The sequence below is a fragment of the Rhynchophorus ferrugineus genome, unplaced genomic scaffold (assembly GCF_030347505.1).
Source record: "Rhynchophorus ferrugineus isolate W39M unplaced genomic scaffold, kcgeb_rfMv2 rfM8, whole genome shotgun sequence".
Classification (NCBI taxonomy): Eukaryota; Metazoa; Arthropoda; class Insecta; order Coleoptera; family Curculionidae; genus Rhynchophorus; species Rhynchophorus ferrugineus.
Genome location: NW_027472587.1, coordinates 7,247,936 through 7,252,393, shown reverse-complemented (window position 1 = coordinate 7,252,393; position 4,458 = coordinate 7,247,936). Strand labels below are relative to the sequence as shown.

General features: G+C 35.6%; 1 long non-coding RNA gene across 1 annotated transcript; it reads right to left on the bottom strand.

The window, feature by feature from the left end:
• Nucleotides 1-1,862: 1,862 nt before the first annotated feature.
• LOC143200962 (uncharacterized) lies at nt 1,863-4,083 on the bottom strand. The gene is made up of 3 exons (XR_013006857.1): nt 3,545-4,083; nt 2,721-3,481; nt 1,863-2,665 (listed from the first exon to the last, which is right to left on the bottom strand). It is a non-coding gene; the product is annotated as an uncharacterized LOC143200962 (long non-coding RNA).
• Nucleotides 4,084-4,458: the final 375 nt, after the last annotated feature.

Below are 4,458 nucleotides of genomic sequence, written 5' to 3'. Positions count from 1 at the left end.
CATAAGTGGTGTGAAATGCATTACTGAATATGTCACTTTTTTTGATTAATATTTTCTATAGCTCCGTTAAAAGTCATTATTTATTAGTAATTAAGAGAAGAAAAATAGTATATAAAAAAACTGATCTACACAATAATTACCCATTCATACAAGTTTGAATTAATTTTGAGTTCAGTTTTTCAACTTTCAATTTCACTAAATGCTCAAAAGTGTTGGCAATTGCAATCGCATCGCGATGAATTGTTTTCCAAACAGAAACAAACAAACAATCATACATAACCATACAACATAACCAAACTAAATTGGTCTGTCTTAAGGGACCAAGTTCATTATAACTTGATCTGTTGAAGACAGCACGTTTTACTTTGAATATTACAAATGATATATCAATATTTTATAATATTCTACAGTCAGAAGTGGGATATATACACAAATCGTTATTAGTGTGTGGATAATATCAGTGACCATTATTTAATCTATAAAATAGTATCGATGTTATGGTAATAAAAATTAAATTTTGACGAACTAAAAGTTGATAATGGTAATATAGGGTGAGGCAAAATCCTTCGAAATAGGTCCCGCTACCATTTTGATTGCCCGCCATCTTGGTTATGTGACGTTTAACTCAGTTTCGCTTAACCATTGTGTTTTGTAGACGTCCAAATTTTATTATTGATAAATATACGCCACAAAAACGAGCAGAAATAGTAACAATATTTATTGAAAATAATTGTTCCATTATTACCGCTCAGCGGAATTTGCGTCAATGATAGTGGGACTTTTGCCCCATGTTGTATTAGTCTCTTTCAGGGCATACGCCGTGTGTTAATAAGCTTTCAGTAAACAAAAAAATATAACAAGGTAATTGAAAAGTCCCTCCCTTACACATAGATGGATAAAAATAGATAAAAAGGAATTTCGCGTGTTGATAAACGTGTCGCGTGTGGTAGTACAGTTGAAGCAAAAACTTGACTTGATGCCGAATTTCCGGACACTGTCCCAGAAAAATCAACCATCAAGGATTGGTATGCTCAGTTTAGACATGGTGAAATGAACGCGATGGACGCCCAAAAGAGGTTGTTACCGACGAAAACATTTAAAAAATTTTGTGAAAAAAATGTGTTTTACTATGGTAGGCCGGGGACTTTTCAATTGACCTGTTATATATTTTATAGAGTAATAAAATCCGTTTGGCTAAAACGGTGCAGTACTTCAAGATCTGTTAACCTTAAATAATGTTTATATATTATATTATACATTGCAGTCTTTAATTTTTAACGCAAATAGACGTATTTGCACAACATCCTCGTGTTTCGCTTCTTCGCCATTATCTCTCGACTTAGATCTGGTTGTTGGAAATATATTCAAATTAAAAATATTTTCGCAACGTAAAAAAAACGAAGCCGCACACATACACACACGCGAATCTCCAGAGGGACTTAGCAATTTCAAACTCTCAAACTGGCCGGTCTGAGGAATAGTGGCGACGGCACGGAAAAACCGAGACGGCCAGTAACGGAATGGGCGGCTGCAACATGTCACTGCATTGTGAAGTCGACCAGACGTGGCCACCAGATATAGGATATCTTAAAGTGGTCATGCACGATCCGCACCAATATACGTTTTTTTATGTTAGAAGAGTTCACATATTAAAGATCCAACGTCAGGATCAATAGTAAAGACGTAAGTTTCGTTGAGGTTACCTCAAACGTGAACGAAATTATAAAATTCATGTCGAATGTACAGAATCAGATATGAGCAATATTAATTAATTATATCTTCGGCATGGTTGGTGCATTGGAAAAGGCGACAGGACCGATAAGGTTTTGAGTTTTAACATTGCCACTTGTTGAAAATTATACGTATGTTTGAAGAATATAATTTAAATATAATAAATTATCTTATATTAATAAATTAATAAATTATTTCTTAATTAATATATTCAAAACATATATTTATCTTTAAAATTATTCAAAAATATATTTTACTGACAAATTCTAGACGATCCCGGTCAGCCAGTTATCTGATTTTTCATCATTTTAGATTGGATTGTTCAACCGTACTCATCTCTGTTTTTTTTTTCTTAGAAGACTTTTTCTTTCTTGTAGCAAAAAACTTTCCGAGGTACAATATTTTTCAGGTAGGTACTCAGGGAGGTACTTTATTTTCATTTGGCAGAATGCCTTCTTTTATATTACATTATACAGCCTTTAGTACAAGTTCAATTGGGCGCACTGTATTTTTATGTTCCTCATCTGCTTATGACAGTCGACAATATTCACACGATTTATCCATTGTAAAATCAAAATATGAACGGTACAACAAATAAACTGCAAACCGCAACACCTAACGAAGCGGAGCTCTTATCAGTGCCAGGATCAGAATTAAAATGGCCGCTGTAATTCGTTGGATACTACCTCTCGATTGCTTGTAAACGGTAACGTCGTAAAATTAGGCGGTTGGGATTCTCCAGAACTAGATATCACTCCTGCTGTTGCGATAGTCGCGGGTTCGAATTCTTCTTTGGCATGGTCGTAAGTTTATGTTGATGAGCAAGGCCGGATGTCCTCTGGGATGATCTCCTAGTTGGTCGTACCGTGGTTCAGGGCCCAAGTTAAACAGTAGGTCGAATCCAAGATAAGGCCTAGTTGGTTAAAAAGGGACTCTAAAATATAAGAAGAAAAATTAATGCTATCGATTATGATTATAATTATCGATACATTTTTGGAGCACTCTTTCAGTAGAACTAGGAATAGAACTAGTAATAGAAGTAATAGAACTAGAAGTAGTAATCTTATTTGATGTTTTAAGAAGAAATCTTGGATAAATTCATAAAATCATTTGATTTCGAGGTCATCCTATAGTTATTCTTTGGTTACGTAGAAATATGTAGCATCGTTAATTAACCAAAGAACTTTGTTTTCGTATCATTAGATTACTAGTTGGTTTGATGTTTTAGTGTAACACCATATTTGAGCCCCATAACTCCAAACAGGCTTTATAATAGATTGATAAACCAATCTCTTTGATTTTAGATCAAAGTGGGTGTATCTTCCGACTAACCAGTACAGTCCTTTGATGTTGGTCTGATTTGCTCTGATTTTTATCTAACGTGATGTATGATTCAATTAAAAAGTATTAAAGATGCAAGAAGCTAAACAACACAAGATGAATGAAGAATCATGAAGATACACTCTTCATAAAGTTCCCGTTCAGTTGCTATAAAAACCTAATATCTTGGACTTCATTTTGACCGCCATCTAAATTGGTCGTATCATATTAATCAAGCCACTGCAAAGGTTTGCGGCATATAGAGGGCACTGTTCTCTCCCCTGTGTAGATCAGGCAACCCACCGGTCTCAATCTAAAAAGTCGTTGTATATCGGGCTTGGCTGTGTTCTATTTTTTTCTATATGATTCGCAAGTATGCTGTTATTTTCACAAACGGACTAAGATTTTAAAAACTGCAAGTGCCCATGGTCTTAAAAAAACAACCAAATTAATCGAGAGACATATAGATATTTATTAGAGATTTTAGCTTTACCCGAGCGAGTGCTACTAAGTTTTGTAGCAAGATCTCGTGCGTCTGTCTCCCTTGATCTCATTGCACGTCAATTATTGTTTGTGTTAGGATATAAGCTGGTATGTCGTACGTTACATTCTCTTCCTAATACAGTTTATTATTGCTATCAGTTATCATAATTGTCATTGTTGTTTATTGTGGTTATCCATCAATGTTACTGACTACTATGAACAAAGATTGTTGTAAACCATCCTGGATATCCCATCATTGTTATTGACTACCATTATCACTGTCTGTTATTAGGATTATCAATACTATATATATTATCAGTGCCATTACTTGTCGGTACTAGTATTAGTCGTAACTATAAACTGCTAGCGTAATTAATTAACTTAAAAATTAAATTTCACTGTTCTTTGTAGTAAATCGAACTAATGAGAACTGTTTTTGGTGCGGATGGTCTGCGATCTCCGCATGAAAATAAAAAAACGTCACATGACCGACCCGCTAGGCTCCACACTGGCACTACGCACACATGTACGACTGATAACACAGACTGTGAAAAGGCAAACGGAACCGTATCACCAGCTGATAACGTTCTTCGATAAAACGTACTACGAGGAAGTCGATCTCCCTCAATGCCTCTGATAAAAAAAACTTGGCGCTTATATATATTATATATGTATACACATATATATAACGTGAAGATAAAGAAACCGACCGCCAACGCTGTTCTTTTGAATTTCCCGGAACACCGTGCTGTAGAACCGGTTCGCTCGATGTGAGTGTGTGTTTTTTCGCTTCTCTTATAAAATGGGGCGCTACGACGTAGAAAATGAGTTATGAGACGGTTTTTAAGCGCGGCAACGTCGCCGGATGCGCCGCCGATGCACCAGGTCCTACTTTACGATTGACGTTTGCACATTTGTTGCGTC